Genomic DNA, 19,291 nt, shown 5'->3' on the forward strand with positions numbered 1-19,291 from the left:
AGCAAAAGTTACTGTCAAACCCAGAGGGTCTGGCAATAACCCTGCTCCCTTCACAGTGAAATTTGAAAGCAGTGGTTAATCCACCATGCTGTAAATTAGCAATACAGAGTGGAAAGGTTAAATACATGACTTTGGAGAATTGTTGCTAGCTCAGTTGGTAAAGAATCCACCTGCAATGCAGGAGACCCCAGTTCGATTTCTGGGTCAGGAAAATCCCCTGGAGAAGGGATAGACTACCCACTCCAGTATTCCTGGGCTTCCCTTATGGTTCAGCTGGTAAAGAATCCTCCTGCAATGTCTGATCCCTGGGTTGGGAAGATTCCCTGGAGAAGGGAAAGGCTACCCACTCCAGTATTCTGGCCTGGAGGATTCCATGGACTGTCTCAAAGTCAGAAACGACTGAGTGACTTTCACTTTCACTTTGAAAACTGTGTAGTTCAGTTCAGTTCAGTCACTCAGTCGTGTCCGACTCTTTGCCAGTCCATGGATTGTAGCATGCCAGGCTGTACATAGGTACACAAAATGTTAAATTAATCCTGGAAGTGCTATGATACAGTAAAAGAGCAGAAGTTTTAAAGAAAGATGTTCTGAATTTATTTTGTTTATTTATTTTTTGGTGCCTGGATAGGGACATGAACCCTGGACCCTCAGATTAAAAGCCTGATGCTCTACCAGCTGAGCCACCTAGGCTGTTAAGAAGATGTTCTGAATTTAAACCCTGGCTTCCCTGTTCACTCTTTTTGCTTGTTTGTTTGTTGTTTGATCACTTTATTTCTTTATTTAAAAATTTTCTGTTATACTGGGGCATAGTTGACTAACAGTGTTGTGTTAGTTTAAGGTGCACAGCAAAGTGATTCAGCTATACACACGTGTATCTATTCTTTTTCAATTCTTTCCCCTTTGTTGTTGTTTAGTCACTAAGTCATGTCTGCCTCTTTGCAACCTCATGGGCTACAGCACACCATCCTTTCCTCTCCTTCACGATCTCCCTGAGCTCACTCAAACTCATGTCCATTGAGTCAGTGATGCCATCAAACCATCTCATCCTCTGTCACCCTCTTCTCCTTTTGCCTTCAATTTTTCCCAGGATCAGGGTCTTTTCCAAAGAGTTGGCCTTTCGCATCAGGTGGCCAAAGTTTTGGAGCTTCAGCTTCAGCATCAGTCCTTGATTTCCTTTAGGATTTACTGGTTTGATCTCCTTGTAGTCCTAGGGACTCTCAAGAGTCTTCTCCAGTACCACAATTCAAAAGCATCAATTCTTCAGCACTCAGCCTTCTTTATGGTCCAACTCTCACATTCGTACATGACTACTGGAAAAACCATAGCTTTAACTCTACAGACATTTTCAGGCAAAGTGATATCTCTGCTTTTTAATATGCTGTTTAGATTTGTCATTTTCCCATTTAGGTTACTTCAAAATACTGAGATCCTTGTTGGTAATCTCTGTAATATAGCAATGTGTACATGTCAATCCCAGGCTTCCAACCTATTCTTGCCCTCACCTCCCACCCCCATCCCCTTCCCCAGCAATGTTCACTGTTTAAAAGAATTCGGCTGAATCACTTAACTTTGCTTAATTTCAACCCCTAAATCTACAAAATGGAGCTTTCATGACAAAACATTTCATTGGAATACGAAGAAACTCATATAAGATATTGTCTCTGAAGTCACTTTATAATTTTAAATTTTGAATTATTTCAAATCTGTTTGGGGAGGGTAACAGATCATTTCCCATCTCAAAAGATTGATTGTTGGTTTTCATATTTATTGTCTCTTTGCTTCCCCACACCACCCCTCTCGCTTATATTCACTGACATATCACCATCATCTACAATAGTTCCAGGCACTTAGTAGGCACTCCGCAAATATTCGCTGAATGAATAAGCATGAAAACCAATAGAAATAATCATATTGGAATTTAATTAAAGAGAAGAAATTTTGAAAGATAACCTTCCTACTATAATTATTTAGACTGTCTCCCTCTAGCTTCCCAGGTCTAAGGGAAATGAAATGTGTGGTTAAATACACTTGCATCATTTCCACTTACATCTCCAATCGTCGCTTTCTTATACCCAGTTAAGACAAATCACACAGAGCTTCCTCCCCATATTGTTTTCTGATCTTCAGCAAGCCCTGCCAAAAGCTAGAAAGACAGCCCAGTGGGTCTCTTCTCTCAGCCCTGGGCACAGTGAAAAAAGAGGATTTGAAGTATTTGAAAGCATTTGTTAAAAAAAAAAAAAAAAGAAAGAAAGAAAAAATATATATTTCACCCTTCTGGTCTATTTAACATTCTGTATCACCCATATTTCATTACCTTAGCTCCTCGCAATGACTATGAAATAATTTCCGGATTCTTTCCTTATCCATGGTTGCTGGTCAACATGAGTGATTTCATACTGATCAGTTTTTCTGATTTACTGGGAGTTGAGTTTTGGGACAGTCCTCTCAAATCCACTGAGGAACAAGAATGTCACCAACCTCTGTACCTCATTAATATTAAAAAGCTAATAACATTTATTAGCATTAAGGATTGACTTACCAATGTTAATATTTAAATCTGATAAGTTAATGAGTTCTACTTTTGTTTATTTTTTGCATGCTTAAAGAATTCTAATCTGTCTAGAGGAAACGTCTCAGTTTTAGTTACTTTTCAGAGCAGCAAAATATCTGCAAGCAGGGCTAGGCATATAGATAAGAAGCCAAGAAAACCATAGTTGGAACAGTTATTGATTACTTGCTAAACTCTGGATGAGTGACTTCATTCTCCATATTTCCTTTGATTTCTGAGTTTTTTTAAAAAAGAAAAGAATGAAGAGAGCCACTGATTTCCTACTTTGCAACATGATGAGGAGACAAATGAAATATTTTGATTTCTTACAGGTCTCAAGGAACCATAGGAGTTTGTTTGTTTTATTTCCATTTTATTATGTATTTTATTATGGATGACATTGAATATTTCAGGGCACTGCGGAGAAAGCAATGGCACCCCACTCCAGTACTCTTGCCTGGAAAATCCCATGGACGGAGGAGCCTGGTGGGCTGTAGTCCATGGGGTCATGAAGAATCGGACACTTACTGAGCAACTTCACTTTCACTTTTCACTTTCATGCATTGGAGAAGGAAATGGCAACCCACTCCAGTGTTCTTGCCTGAAGAATCCCGGGGATGGTGGAGCCTGGTGGGCTGCCATCTGTGGGGTCGCACAGAGCCAAACTCGACTGAAGCGACTTAGCAGCAGCAGCGAAGTAACTTGGATTCTTTTGCCTCCAAGCCTAGTCTGTGGTCAGCCTCAACATCATTTGCATTGCGGTAGCACAAAGGAAAGAAGTGGTATTTTGCTAGGTCACAGAGAGTGTCAGTGCCAAGCCAGGACCAAACACAGGCAATTGTTTAGCTCATAAAGCCCCAGAGCTTCCCGCGGATTATTTGTGGGTCACATCTCAACCTTATGTTTAATAACCACTACCACCGCAAAGATTGCTGATTATTCAGACGTTAAGCACAGCCATTATTTCTTTGCAAATAAAGGCTCTCCTCACAGAATAAAAAGACCACTTGTGCTTTCCAAGTAAAATCCTTTTATTATTAGATTCTGGGCATTTGGTTACTTATACCGTATAATAATACTTATAATTCAATGATCTTAATAATAACAAAATAGCTGTAACTGATTGTTTGATAAGATACAGAGAATTCCAGAAACATAACTATGTTTTTACGAGATAAGTCATAGTATGAGACTGGGACTATAATTTCTTTTCAGACCCTTTTCCCATGAGGCATATGGTAGACTTTCTTTTCCCACTTTGCTGCTCAATCCCACTCCTGTCTTGTGTGACAGCAAGAACTCTCCCTTCAGCTTTACAAAGGGACAACTAGTTTGAATTTTGTTTAGAATGAGGGATTGAGGCTGCCAACATTTTTAAAATGTATTTACTTATTCGGCTGTGTTGGATCTTAGTTGCATCCTTCAGGATCTTTTGTTGCAGTGCATGGACTCTCTAGTTGTGGCTCATGGGCTCAGTACTTGTGGCACGCAGGCTTAGTTGTTCAGGGGCATGTGGGATCTTAGTTAATCTGACCCAGGATCGCACCCAAATCCCTTGCATTGCAAGGATGATTCTCAACCACTGGAACCAGGGAAGTCCCAAGGCCACCAACATATTGAAGCTACTCACATCATTCCCTGGTGCCTCAGTCAGTAAAGAATCAGCCTGCAATGTGGGAGAACTGGATTCAATCTCTGGGTTGAGAAGATCCCATAGAGGAGGAAATGGCAACTCACTCCAGTATTCTTCCCTGGAGAATCCCCATGGACAAAGGAGTCTGATGGGCTTCTGTCCATGGCACCACAAAGAGTCAGACATGACTGAGCAACTAAGCACAGCCCATCATTCTCAGCATCTGGTTTGCCATGCAAATCAAGGCAACAAAACAACAAACAAAAGTGTCCTGCTCCTTGAGAACCATAATGTCATTGTTAAAGACAATGGCAACTCCCCAGGTATCAATTTTTTTAAATATTCGTCTTCATTGATGCCTACTGCACCCCACACAGAGAAAACCAAACTTTTTTTCCCTTTTGAAAGACCAGGACAGCAACAGGCTGCACTGTCTCCCCAAATGGAAATTGGGGAATGATTTAAAATACATTGCATTGACTCCTTTGCAGCATTTTAATAACACATTGGTGTGGTCCATGGAACTTCAGATAAGTAAGTCCTGAGCGAGTGCCGTCAGTAGAGCTTGCTTCTGGAATGCTCTGGGAGTAGCATTGAGATTTGGGGGATGAGAATGTCTTTTTTAAGGCAGCTACTGGAGAGAATTATTTTAATAACAACAACCTGGTGCTAAGTATCTACCTGGGGAAACTGGGGGTAAGTTGAACTCTCACAGCTCTAAGTCACCCTCCAATAAACCCTTATCGGGGCACAGCCACAGCCCCATCTTTAGTTCTTCTTGGACTTATACACATGTCCCTCTCATTCTGGCTAAAGGCAGTAGCATCATTCCATCTGGGCATGTTTTAGGATGCCTCCTGGAAACAGCTGTGTTGCCTGTCTTTGTGTGGATACAGTATTTTTTAAAATGAAAATCACCATGGCAACAGCTGCAGTCACTTATTACAGAGCACTGGAAGTGATGCTGGTATTTGTGAGGAAATCTATGCTCTCAGAATAATGTGCCCCTTACAATGGAGTGGATTTTTCCTGCAAACATTACCATTTAAAAAAAAATAAAAAAGTGTAAGAGTGTGTGTGAAAGAAATTTACCAGGGAACTGGAGAGTTCAGGGAATTGGTAAGCAAGAATGGAGCCTTTTATCTGTGGCCCCTGAGTTAAAATCAAACCATCTGCTATTAGCTATCAACACTGGGGTTCTAGGGAGAGCAGTGCTTATTATTTGTTTTTGACTCCCTGTTACCTAATATGGCACTCTAAATAGAATTGTTTAATGATGGTGATGATTAGAATTAATTGAAGCAGTTTTCTGCTGCTTTTAGCACCACACCTTCCTTAAAGCACTGCTGCTGCTGATGCTAAGTCGCTTCAGTCGTGTCCGACTCTGTGCGACCCCAGAGATGGCAGCCCACCAGGCTCCGCCATCCCTGGGATTCTCCAGGCAAGAACACTGGAGTGGGTTGCCATTTCCTTCTCCAATGCATGAAAGTGAAAAGTGAAAGTGAAGTCTCTCAGTCATGTCCGACTCTTCGTGACCCCATGGACTGCAGCCCACCTGGCTCCTCTGTCCATGGGATTTTCCAGGCAAGGGTACTGGAGTGGGGTGCCATTGCCTTCTCCAAATTGGGGACTGTAGGAACTGATGTGCTCTCATCTCAGCCAAAAGTATAAAATAGTTTAAGTTTGGTTTTCTTTCAACTCAGTTCTGAAATTAATAACGTCTTTCATAGGCTCGTGCTTAATTTTCTGGCAATTTCTGTTTGCTAAGCATTAAGAAGGAGAGTGAAGAGGAAGCTAACAAAGAAAGATATGCCTTGACATATTTTCAAGACTGTTTATTATGGGGGAGCATCTGTGTGCTGAATTTTGAATGAGTTTTTCATATTCCCTAAGCGTGATGTCACATTATTTAGTGATCAATAACATAGACTGTGTTCTTGATGGATGCGATCAGATAATTCAACAGGAAGCATTTAACTATAAGGAAAGAGAAGAGTGATACCAACTGTGGGTAATTTATGGAAAATAAAACCTCAAAAGCTGAGGTCTCTAAGACTACAGATAAAGGAGCTTTGAGCACAGCACAAACATCCTTCAAAAACGAAATCCTTCACTTACTCCAAAAAACTCTAACATCTGATGAGATGTTTCAGGTGTGCAAGTAGGATGGGCGGGCAGGAGTGTGTGGTTACTTATGTCTCTTAGTGTGCATGTGGGATGAAAAGAAAATACGACTTATATTATTTGCTTCATCTCTCATAGTGTTCAAATCCCTTAAAGAAAAGTTATTCCATATATTTGCTGGCTGTTGGGCCCTAAAGTTTTCGTTGTATATTTCACTACCAAAATTATATTTCATCTAAACTTGGTTAAACTATGTTGTGCAATGGTTTGTTTTCTCCCATCACTCAGAAGAAGCAGAGAAGCCCAGGGAGAAAGATTTTTGCTCTGGGCTATCAGAAACATATCGCAAAAAGGCTCCATCTCATCCTATTCCTGGAAATGACTGCAAAACATAAACCTTTCCCCCTTTAAGCCCAGTCACAAAGGACACAAAGGATTCTTTCATTTTTATTAGAAGGCAAGGAAGCATATTATAATCCACTGAGCAGCAAGCAGTATGTCTATCTCTCTCCTTTCTGCTGCCAACTTTGTTTCCCATTCAAATCAACCAAGCAACTGTTACACAAAATAAGCCAGAATTTGGGATTAGAAAATGATTGGATAGAGTCTCTCCAGAAAACTCTTTAGTGCTTATGATTTACATCCCCCTCATTTCTACATCCACAACTGGGTGTTGTATTTGCTTTGGCTCCATCCCTTCATTCTTTCTGGTGTTATTTCTCCACTGATCTCCAGTAGCATATTGGGCACCTACCGACCTGGGGAATTCATCTTTCAGTGTCCTATCTTTTTGGGGTTCTCATACTGTTCATGGGGTTCTCAAGGCAAGAATACTGAAGTGGTTTGCCATTCCCTTCTCCAGTGGCCCACGTTTTGTCAGAACTCTCCACCATGACCTGTCCATCTTGGGTGGCCCTACACGGCATAGCTCATAGTTTCACTGAGTTAGACAAGGCTGTGGTCCATGTAATCAGATTGGTTAGTTTCCTGTGATTGTGGTTTTCAGTCTGTCTGCCCTCTGATGGAGAAGGATGAGAGGCTTATGGAAGCTTCCTGATGGGAGAGACTGACTGAAGGGGAAACTGGATCCTGTTCTCGAACCCAGGTCTCCTGCATTGCAGGTGCACACTTTAACTTCTGAGCTACCAGGGAAGCCCAGGGCATGCTCAGAAAATCTTTAATCCAATTTTCTGTCAATGGGCGGGGCTGTATTCCCTCCCTGTTATTTGACCTGAGGCCAAACTATGGTGGAGGTAATGAAGATAATGGCGACCTCCTTCAAAGGGTCACATGCACACACTGCTGCACTCAGTGCCCCCAGCCCTGCAGCAGGCCACCGCCAACCCACGCCTCCACCGGAGACTCCTGGACACTCACGGGCAAGTCTGGGTCAGTCTCTTGTGGGGTCACTGCTCCTTTCTCCAGCGTCCTGGTGCACACAAGGTTCTGTCTCTGCTCTCCAGAGCCTGTTTCCCCAGTCCTGTGTAAGTTCTGGCAGCTCTATGGTGGGGTTAATGGCAACATCCTCCAAGAGGGCTTATGCCATACCAGGGTCTACTGCCCCCAGAGCCCCACCCCCGCAGCAGTCCACTGCTGACTCATACCTCTTCAGGACACACTCAAACACAGTTGTCTCAGCCTCTGTGGAGTCTCTGGGTCCTGATTTCACCCCTCCTACCATCTTGCTGGGGCTTCTCCTTTGCACTTGGATGTGGGGTATCTCCTCAAAGTCGTTCCAGCGCCACACAGCCACCACTCCAGTGCCTACCATCTTGCTGGGGCTTCTCTGCCCTTGGATGTGGGGTATCTCCTCACAGTACCTCCAGCACCAGGCAGCCACTGCTCCAGTGCCACACAGCTGCAGCACCACTCTTTGAATCAAGACAAATTGGAAGTGATCAGATGGGAGGTGGCAAGAGTGAACATCGATGTTTTAGGAATTAGCAAACTAAAATGGACAGGAATGGGTGAATTTAACTCAGATGACCATTATATCTACTACTGTGAGCAAGAATCCCTTAGAAGAAAGGGAGTAGCCATCATAGTCAACAAAAGAGTCTAAAGTCTTGGAGGCAATCTCAAAAATGACAAAATGATCTCTGTTCATTTCCAAGGTAAGCCATTCAATATCTCAGTAATCCAAATCTATTCCCTGACCAGTAATGCTGAAGAAGCTGAAGTTGAACAGTTCTATGAAGACATATAAGACCTTATAGAACTAACACCCAAAACAGATGTCCTTTTCATTACTGGAATGCAAAAGTAGGAAGTCAAGAGATACCTGGAGTAACAGGCAAATTTGGCCTTGAGGTATAGAATGAAGCAGGACAAAGGCTAATAAAGTTTTGCCAAGAGAATGTACTGGTCATAGCAAACATGTCTTCCAACAACACAAGAGAAATGGACATCACCAAACAGTCAATACCAAAATCAAATTGATTATATTCTTTGCAGCCAAAGATGAAGAAGCTCTATACAGTCAACAAAAATAAGACTGGAAGCCGACTGTGGCTCAGATCATGAAACTCTTACTGCCAAATTGAGACTTGAATTGAAGAAAGTAAGGAAAACCACTAGGCCAGTCAGGTATGACCTAAATCAAATCCCTTATGATTATACAGTGGAAGTAACAAGTAGATTCAAGGGATTAGATCTGATAGACAGAGTGCCTGAAGAACTATGGACAGAGGTTCGTGACATTGTACAGGAGACAGTGATCAAGACCATCCCCAAGAAAAAGAAAGGCAAAATGGCTGTGGGAAGAGGCCTTACAAATAGCTGTGAAAACAACAGAAGCAAAAAGCAAAGGAGAAAAGAAAAGATATACCCATTTGAATGCAGAGTTCCAAATAATAGCAAGGACAGATAAGAAAGCCCTCCTCAGTGAGTGATCAGTGCAAAGAAATAGAGGAAAACAATACAATGGGAAAGACTAGAGATAGCTTCAAGAATATTAGAGATACCAAGGGGACATTTCATGCAAAGATGGGCACAATAAAGGACAGAAATTGTACGGACCTAACAGAAGCAGAAGATATTAAGAAGAGGTGGCAAGAATACACAGAAGAACTATACCAAAAAGATCTTCATGACCCAGATAATCATGATGGTATGATCACTCACCTAGAGCCAGACATCCCAGAAAGTGGGCCTTAGGAAGCATCATCAGAAACAAAGCTATTGGAGGTGATGGAGTTCCAGTTAAGCTATTTCAAATCCTAAAAGATAATGCTGCGAAAGTGGTACACTCAATATACCAGCAAATTTGGAAAACTCAGCAGTGGCCACAGGACTGGAAAAGGTCAGTTTTCATTCCAATCCCAAAGAATGGCAATTCCAAAGCATGCTCAAACTACCATACAATTGCACTCATCTCACATGCTATAAAGTAATGCTCAAAATTCTCCAAGCCAGACTTCAATAGTATGTGAACCATGAACTTCTAGATGTTCAAGCTGGATTTAGGAAAGGCAGAGGAACCAGACATCAAATTGCCAACATCCACTGGATCATCAAAAAAGCAAGAGAGTTCCAGGAAAACGTCTACTTCTGCTTTATTGACTATGCCAAAGCCTTTGACTCTATGGATCACAAGAAACTGTGGAAAATTCTGAGAGAGATGGGAATACCAGACCACCTGACCTGCCTCCTGAGAAATTTGTATGCAGGTCAAGAAGCAAGAGTTAGAACTAGACATGGAACAACAGACTGGTTCCAAATTGGGAAAGGAGTACATCAAGGCTGTATATTGTCGCTCTGCTTATTTAACTTATATGCAGACTACATCATGTGAAATGCTGGGCTGGATGAAGCACAAGCTGGAATCAAGATTGCTGGGAGAAATATCAATAACCTCAGACATGCAGATGACACCACCCTTATGGCAGAAAGCGAAGAAGAACTAAAGAGCCTCTTGATGAAAGTGAAACAGGAGAGTGAAAAAGTTGGCTTAAAGCTCAACATTCAGAAAATGAGGATCATGGCATCTGGTCCCATCACTTCATGGCAAATAAGATGGAGAAACAATGGAAACAGTGACAGACTTTATTATTTTGGGCTCCCAAATCACTGCAGATGGTAACTGCAGCCATGAAATTAAAAGATGCTTGCTCCTTAGAAGAAAACCTATGACCAACCTAGACAGCACAGTAAAAAACAGAGATGTTACTTTGCCAACAAATGTCAGTCTAGTCAAAGCTATGGTTTCTCCAGTAGTCATGTATGGATGTGAGAGTTGGACTCTAAAGAAAGCTGAGCACTGAAAGATTGATGCTTTTGAATTGTGATGTTGGAGAAGACTCATGAGAGTCCCTTGGACTGCAAGGAGATCAAACCAGGAAATTCTAAAGGAAATCAAGGACTGGAGCTGAAGCTGAAGCTCCAAAACTTTGGCCCCCTGATGCAAAGAACTGACTCATTTAAAAGACCCTGGTGCTGGGAAAGATTGAAGGCGGGAGGAGGAGGGAATGACAGAGGATGACATGGTTGGGTGGCATCACTGACTCGATTGACATGAGTTTGAGTAAGCTCTGGGAGTTGGTGATGGACAGGGAGACCTGGCATGCTGCAGTCCACGGGGTCACAAAGAGTCGGACATGACTGAACGACTGAACTCACTGACATTTCTACACTTCATCTAAACCAACCTAATCAGCTTATTCATGACATTGCATTATATCTTACTTGAGAGTCTCAAAAGGAAGGTAACTCTAACAACTTAATTTTCATTAAACTAGGCAAAAAGGAAGGACATGCTGATTCAAATCCTGATGCAGGAAAGGGAGCTTAAAAAGAATGCAGCAACAAAGAATGGAGATAATCATTTTCTTCACAAGAAGTCAGTACTTCTTCCTGGATTTGGTAGCCTCAGGCAGATAATTTGATAACAGTTGTCAGTGGAGAAGGAATCACCATTTGGCATGAAATGCATCTGAGTATAATTAATTTCTCATTAATAAATATATTGAATTTTGTTGAACCACCTCTGAAGCCAAAAATATAAGATACTATTGGGAGATCCTTGGGTCTGCAAAAGGATCAGGTCTACCTTTTTCTGTGTGCTTAGGTCATAAGAAACCACTGCCCCAGTTCTTGTGTGTTTTAAAGCACAAGTCATGTGTTCAAAGAGAACTCATCAAGGCTCACGTTTCTGGATGACATCTGTTTTCAAGTTTGCCTTGGTAGGTCGGCTTCCTTCATTTTGCACCCAGAAGAGTCTCCATTTGGTACGACATTCCATTCTGATAGAAAAATAATGTTTTGATTATCCAGAAAATTTAGTAGCAGCCAAGGACAGATATGCTACTTCCTGCCAGATAACAGGCAAAAGATTCTACCCTTCAAACACAAACATTTTCTTAAGCCTTTGGAAAGGACTAGAGGACAGTTGACTGTGTAAGTTCTTCAGTTTCAATATCCCTTTGGGCTTTTACTTATTTATGTATTCATTTTGCTGGTTTGCTATTAAGTAGAGATACAAAAAAAGAATTAAAGAAATGTACAGATAGATGCTTTAAAGATCTCGATTTACCTATAAAGATTACTTAAGGGAAGAACTTACCTATTGGGATCACCACATAAAACTAACCTTTTAGTGATGCACAAATTTGCCTACAGTTTACTAGGAGGAGAGAGGGGGCAACCCAGGAGGTTTAGAAACAGGTTCTAATGCAGGTCCTACCACTTACTAGCCATGTGTAAGGCCACATAGCTTAACTTTCCGCAATGTCCTCAATTTCTCCTTGTAATATGCAGATAACATTATCTCTCCTGTGGGACTATTGTTGTTGTCTGGTCCTAAGTCATGTCCGACTCTTTGCAACCTCATGGACTGCAGCACGCCAGGCTTCTCTGTCCTTCACTATCTCCCCAAGTTTGCTCAAATTCGTGGGGATATTATAACAATTATAAATAACATATATGAAATGCTGATCACAGTTCTGGCTCGCAAGAGGCCTTCAATAAACGGCAGCTATTAGTATTGCAATGCGGAAAGCACAAAGTCCAATAGAATTTTAACACGACCATCTATGCTTTCTAAATTCAGTATTTAAGACTCTAAAACTATGTTGGCTTTGCACAGACTGATCACTCAACTGACCAACAAACTGCCTTTGGGTATCTTGCTGGTTTATTTTATTATGGTTGGAAGAGAAAGAAGTTACTTTTTTTTTCGTCTGTCATCATTTTGGTAATTGATTGAGTTCTTTTTTCAAATCCAGAAGTTTGAAGGCAGGACATTTTAAAAGTAAATGGTTTAATAGAAGCAATGTTCTCTTTCCTGTCCACTGTCCCTTACACAGACTGGTTGATGCCAGGGCCTAAACGGTCAGGCAATTCCAGGGCAGAAGATGGCAGAGGCACTTGTCCAATTCCCTGAGGCTTTCCATTTCATTACAGTCCCCAAATTCTGGCATTAGGCCTGTGGGGATTATCATACTTTTCCTGCGATGAGGCTACCTGGGGCCTCACTATCACATCCCGTATGCATCCATGGTGCTATAATCTCTAATTATGCAATGACCTCCTCCTGATAATGTTTTATTAGCATTAAGTGATAAAGCAGGTTTTTAACATACAAAAGCATGGATTTTGCTATTTCTCAGAATAAAATTTTTAAGTCTCTTTCTCTCTCTAACACACACACACACACACATACACACGATGAATATGACTGCTACACAGTCCTCTATTGTTTTCATCTAAATGGCATTCTCCTCTCCTATCACTCACTCATTTCTGTTTCCATTTGGATGCTTTCTAATAATGGCCCTGAAGCATTTTTTTAAAAATTGGATTTTCCAAGAAGGTGGGGATAGGTTTGAATAAAAATCTAATGAATAGATTTAATCCAGAGGAGACAGTGAGGTATAATTCTGCCCTTTTTCTCAAAGACTTTGTGATTTCTATATCCCCTTAGTCCCACTTAAGTAAAGTTCAACACTAGCTGGTAGCATACTCAGTAAGTTGTGGGTAGAATGATAATGCAAGGGACCTGACCAAAGAAATACAACAACGACAACAAAAAACTGGAGAAAGAGACAGACAGAGAAAGAACGAGCTCCCTACCATAAAAGGAGCAAGTGGGAATTACTCAAAAGCAGCCTTCACCACCTGTCACTTGCCCTTCAAATTAGGAGGAGCCCCACCTCCTGCACCTTGTACCCGCTCCTCCTTCTGACCCACACTGGCTACCAGTTTCTTCCCTTACAAACACTATGAACAATTCACTAGGTTTGAACCCATCTCAGAAACAGACATCTGCAACCCAAATGCATTTTGTTACCAACATGTTACTTATTTCACAGCTAAGCCATCAAGGCACATTTCTCTCCCAATTCCCTGTTTCTCCCATGCGTTCTCATGACATATAAATAAAGACATCGGGTCTTTTGGAGATCTTGCCCTGGGTGCGGTAAACAAAGCCTGGGAGCTGTTGTGTCTCACACATTCTGATAGACCTGTGGAGAGCCAAGCCCTGGTGGTGGTGGTGATAGTAAGTTCAGGCACGTGACTTTGGATGTTTCGAATCAATGAAGTTGACATAAGCTCGACCATGAACAGAGAGGATTGTTTCAAGCCACGGTTAATTTATGCTTCACAGTGTTATCTGCTATACTTCCTCTGTCATTTATTCCCCTGTAAATACAACTCTCCAAACCTCACCTCTCTCTGCAGAGATACTTAGATGTCATTATTTACTCATGTTCTCCCATTGCCTGCTAGCCCACAGCAGCTATGTAAGATCCCTACCAGAGCAGAGAGTGTGTAAAAGGTCATGGCTCAAACATAGGGTTTCCCCCATGATCCCACTCCTGTTCCCTGTGCCTTGCTCCGGTTAGCTGATTCTCTTATCTTACCTTCTACAGTTATTGTTGGCCTCAGTTTCTGACCATCCTTCCTTGTTCTGCCATTAGTATTTGTGTATCCTCACAGCAGTGATGTGCAACTTTTTTGAGGTCATGGACTAAATGGAGAAGATGTATGAACGTTAAGGACTCTCCTTCCAGAAAAGTGCAAGCGTGCATTTATGTGGCTTCACAGCCATCCCTGGACTCCTTCGATCATTAATCCCCTGGCTGTGTTGATTGTTGTTTATATATTCACTGTGGCTTGCTCACCTGTTTCTAACTTGAAGCATTGCACTGACCTGTCTCCACCCCAGTCCTCAACTGGGTCTTCCAGCCTACATTTCCCCCAGCTTCTGAGCTTTTGTCTGCTTGAAGTGAAAGTAAAAGTGTATGTTGCTCAGTCGTGTCTGACTCTGCGACCCCATGGACTGTAGCCCTCCAGGTTCCTCTGTCCATGGAATTCTCCAGACAACAATATTGGGGTGGGTTGCCATTTCCTTGTCCAGGGAATCTTCCCAACCCAGCAATCAAACCCAAGTCTCCCACACTGCAGGCAGATTCTTCACTGTCTGAGCCACCAGGGAAGCCCCAGTTATCTTCCAACATGTGCAAAAACCATCTTCTTGAATCTTCAGACTGTTTCAGGGCCCCAGGTCCTAGCCCTAGGAGCTTCACAGCTGATCAATGACCTTGGTAAATGAAGTGTTCATCCTGGTGCTTGGCATCCGACTCCAAATCTTAGTAACTACCTTTATTACATGGGTGGGATAGACCTATTAATTACCTGAGTTAGAAATCTCTCAATTTGTACAAGCTGTATTGGCTTAGAGATCCAAATATACTGTAAAGTATACATTCTTGTCCCAGACAAAGCTGTGTCCTGAAGATGCAGTATCAGAGATGACTCTACTGTGGGACATTGCATTCTGCAATATATACTTTATAGCAACTGCTACACACATAAAATGTAATTTAAAGGCATTATGTGAAAGGAAAACCCTCTTTGGTAAGATTTATTGGTCCACAGCTTCCATGCCTCAAACACAAAATTAAAATCTGTAGAGGAGAGGCAACTGCTTTGGTAAAATGCATTAGTTTAAGAAGATAACTGTGTGCTTTGCCCCCAAAGATAAACTTGTGCTCAAGTGAAATTATCTGCAACTCTAAAAAGATGGATGCAGATTCTCAATTAAGTTGTGATTTGGGAGGCAGATGCTTACTTAATTGCTAATAAATAGAAGAACAGGAGAAGGATCTGGGGATATGAGTTGATCAGTGCAAATATTTTCTAGGAGTGGGCTTGTCACCAGGTGAAACTCCATCAGACCCTCTCAGAAAGCTCTTTATAATCTGAGTGAGTTTGTTTAACACAGGAATGAAAGGTGCCCAGATTAGGAAAGCTTTTCATAGGACCTTATCTATGAAAAGTCCTTTAACCCAACCAGAGGCAGCCAGCATTTCATTCAGCCCCTCATGTCTGTCCTCAGCACACAACATTTATGAAGCACTGCAGGCTCCGATGCAAGCAACGCCTGTGTTTGAATTCTTTTCATCTCTATGTGGCTTGCAGTGAGCTGTGGACTGATGATTGCCATGAAAGCAAGTGCCATAGGTTTCATGACTTTTCCTTGATTGTTGCTGATCAGCAATTCCACACAACTTTATTAGACAATTTCTATTCATGGTTTTTTCTTTTCCTTTCTTTTCTTTTTGGCTTTAGATATAGCGATGAGTTAAAAAATCTGCCTTCAATACAGGAAGCACAGGTTCAATCCCTGGGTTGGGAAGATCCCCTGGAGGAGGAAATGGCAACCCACTCAGGTATTCTTGCCAGGAAAATTCTATGGACAGAGGAGCCTGATGGGCTACAGTCCATGGGTCACAAAGATTCGGACACAACCAAGTGACTAACAGACTTAGCAACGAGATTTCTGTGGTATGTCTGCCTCGATGTCGCCTACTCCAGCAAGGTTACTAGAAGCTCGGCTCTGTTGGGTTTGCAAGACAACCATGGATCTTTTGGTCTTAACTATTGTTAGCAATCTACATGCATCTCCTTCTTTGATACTATCCCAGAAATCTTCTGCTTTACAAGCCTCATTAAGAAAAAGATGAATTCAGCATTTGATCTAGCTCTAAATGTATTACTCATTCCACCTCAAAAGATTCGTGAAATGTTCTGACACATTAATTGGAATTCTAAATGTGCTATATTTTTAGAAATAAAGTTCAGTTTTTATTGACTTCTTTTGAGAAAATGGTGAAAAACACAGTAATCACTCTAACAATAATTAATACAAATAACAGTAACAATGGTTAATAACAGCTATCATTTATGGAGTGCTTTCTACGTTCCAAGTGGAAGCACTATATGTATATTAACCCAATGAATCTCCACTCTGTGAAGGAGGCACAATTGTTATCACCACTTTTTAGATGAAGACACTGTAACACAGATAATTACTATAAAGAGACAGTAGTCACACAGGGTGAACAACTGTAGGAGATGATGTGAAACTTGAACTGGTGCTGGCATGGCCACCAAAAGGCACAACGTGTATGTAGTTTCATAACAAGCTCATTTCCATATGCAGAAGAGGCCTCCACGAAGGAGTCCTGGCCTGTAAGCAGCATGGCAGTCAGCAAAACCACTCATATCAAAATGATTATGTTCACTAATGCAATTTTTTTTATTACAAATTAGCACCACGCCGTGTGTGCATACATGCTCAGTCCTGTCCGACTCTTTGCGACCCCGTGGACCGTCGCCCACCGGGCTCCTCTGTCCATGAATTGTCCAGGCAAGAATAGTGGAGTGGGTTGGCATATCCTTCTCCAGGGGATTTGGCCGACCCCAGGATCAAACCCGCGTGTCTCACGTCTTCTGCATTGGCAGGTGGGTTCTTTACCCACTGAGCCACCAGGGAAGCACTGCTGCTGCTAAGTCACTTCAGTTGTGTCCGACCCCATGCGACCCCAGAGACAGCAGCCCACCAGGCTCCCCGGTCCCTGGCATTCTCCAGGCAAGAACACTGGAGTGGGGTGCCATTTCCTTCTCCAATGCAGGAAAGTGAAAAGTGAAAGTAAAGTCGCTCAGTCATGTTCGACCCTCAGCGACCCCATGGACTGCAGCCTTCCAGCACTAAAGTCCTAAAATCTTCGAAGAGTAGTCCTTGCCTCCATCCTATGAAGGTGAAATGTTTGTTGAGTTATTTATCTGTGCACACACTCAGGCAATGAATCTAAGTGCTCCTACTTTCTATTGTATTGTAAATGCGCTTTCACTAGTGAGACCTGAGTTGAGTGCCTACCATTCCAGTAAGAGTTACTTGGGGCAAATAATTTACCATCCCTGACTCTGTTTATGTCCAAAATGCAAATATATGCTTCATTAGATTGTTAGAAGGATTAAGTGAGGTGAAATACACAGTTACTTAATTTCTCTAAGGGGCTTCCCTTGTAGCTCAGTTGGTAAAGAATCTGCCTACAGTGCAGGAGACTCGGATTCAATCCCTAGGTTGGAAAGATCCCCTGGAGAAGGTCACAGCAACCCACTCCAGTATTCTTGCCTGAAGAATCCCATGGACAGAAGAGCCTGGCAGGCTATAGTCCATGGGGTCGCAAGAGTCAGACATGACTTAATGACTAAACCAACACCACAATTTCTCTAAGCCATAGTTTCCTCATCTATAAAATGTAAATCAAAATAGCACCAACTTCAGGGGGTCACAGTGAGTGTTAAGTGAGACAATGTTTATTAAAATGTTTAACCAGCACTTGATACGTAGTGAATGCTCCATAGTGAAAAGAAAAAAAAAAAAAGGCAGGGAATAATAAGTATTTTGAGTGTTCAGTCAGTGTTGGAACACCTGACCCTCTTCTCCATTTCAGCCTTGGGGATTAATATTTGGTCTTTCTTGTGCATATTAATGATTATATTTAATTTTAGCTAGCTTTCCATCTTTAGTGACTATTAACCTACTTTTCCATCTTTTTCTATCTATTATGACTAAAAGTTTCATACATCACAGTACTCTTTGGAGCTAAGGTTTCATTAGTAAGGATTAAAGCAACTAAAAGTTGGAAACAGGTTGAAGTTCACATCAGATCATGAGAATTAGTCCCTCTCTCTCTCTCTCTTTTAAATAGGCTCACAGTAGTGGGATTCAAATTCTTGTTTCTGCTTTAGTAAAGGAAGAAAGAAAATGAAATAAGGAGAATATTTGCAAGTGACTTTTATCTTTAAAACTATCTCAAATTCACTTTCCTCCCAATATTAGGTATAAGAAAAAATTTCTCAAAGCCTGCAGACTAATTCAATTCTGACAAGACTTTTCAGGCTAAATTGCAAAGTAATTTAAGATCTCCTTTCAAAGAAAAGGCACATATAATTCATAACAAACCTCCTTTAACTCTTCTTCCCTTTTAACCAATTTTAAGCTCAGAGCTCTCTTTGTCACTTTAAAGTTGGAACTTAATGGACCAGAGCCACTTAGGAATCTGTCAAAGACTTTATTCCCTTCTGAAATTTGTAACTGTTCTTGATGTCATGATCAACCTGGCTCCAACCTAAATCATTGGCATCTTCTTTGCATCTCCACTGAAGTACTACCCTTTGCTTGCTGAATGCTCAGCCGTTTCCAGTGGCAGGATCTGAGTAGCACAGAAAAGCAAGTCCCCTATCCCTCACCTGAGAGTTTTGGAAAATGCTGAAAACAGAGAGTCAGTGATTCTGGGGGCAGGAGGTTCCTCAAGGCCATGCTATCCAACACAGTCTAGTGCAAGAATATTCTCCATAGCACCCTGACAGGTAATGCTTTCATTCTGTGCTTAAGCATCTCCAGTGATAGAGGACTTGCCTTTTGAAGATCCCATTTCATTTTCCATCAGATCTAAGAGTTAGGAAATTTCTGAAATAGAATATAAAGCTGAAATCCTTCTCCCTCTGATGTTTTACTTGTGGACTTTATCTATCCTTCTGGAAACATAAAGATTGAGGCCAGCTCACTGTACCTGTTTCTGCTAAATTCATCATCTATCATTTAAACTCTCCTCCTCGCTTACATCTTCCTCCCACCATCCTGCTCTTCCTCCTGTGAGCTGCTGTGGTTTTTCAGCTTTCATTCAGATGGTGGT

General features: G+C 41.7%; 1 protein-coding gene and 1 non-coding gene across 2 annotated transcripts in view; one reads left to right on the top strand and one right to left on the bottom strand.

The window, feature by feature from the left end:
- The window catches only part of SLC9A9 (solute carrier family 9 member A9), a 651,206-nt gene that overhangs the window by 284,351 nt on the left and 347,564 nt on the right, over positions 1-19,291 (top strand). The window lies entirely within an intron of this gene.
- On the bottom strand, positions 618-690 carry TRNAK-UUU. Its single transcript has one exon. It is a non-coding gene; the product is annotated as a tRNA-Lys (tRNA).

Source organism: Capra hircus, chromosome 1, assembly GCF_001704415.2.
Source record: "Capra hircus breed San Clemente chromosome 1, ASM170441v1, whole genome shotgun sequence".
In the NCBI taxonomy this organism is placed as follows: Eukaryota; Metazoa; Chordata; class Mammalia; order Artiodactyla; family Bovidae; genus Capra; species Capra hircus.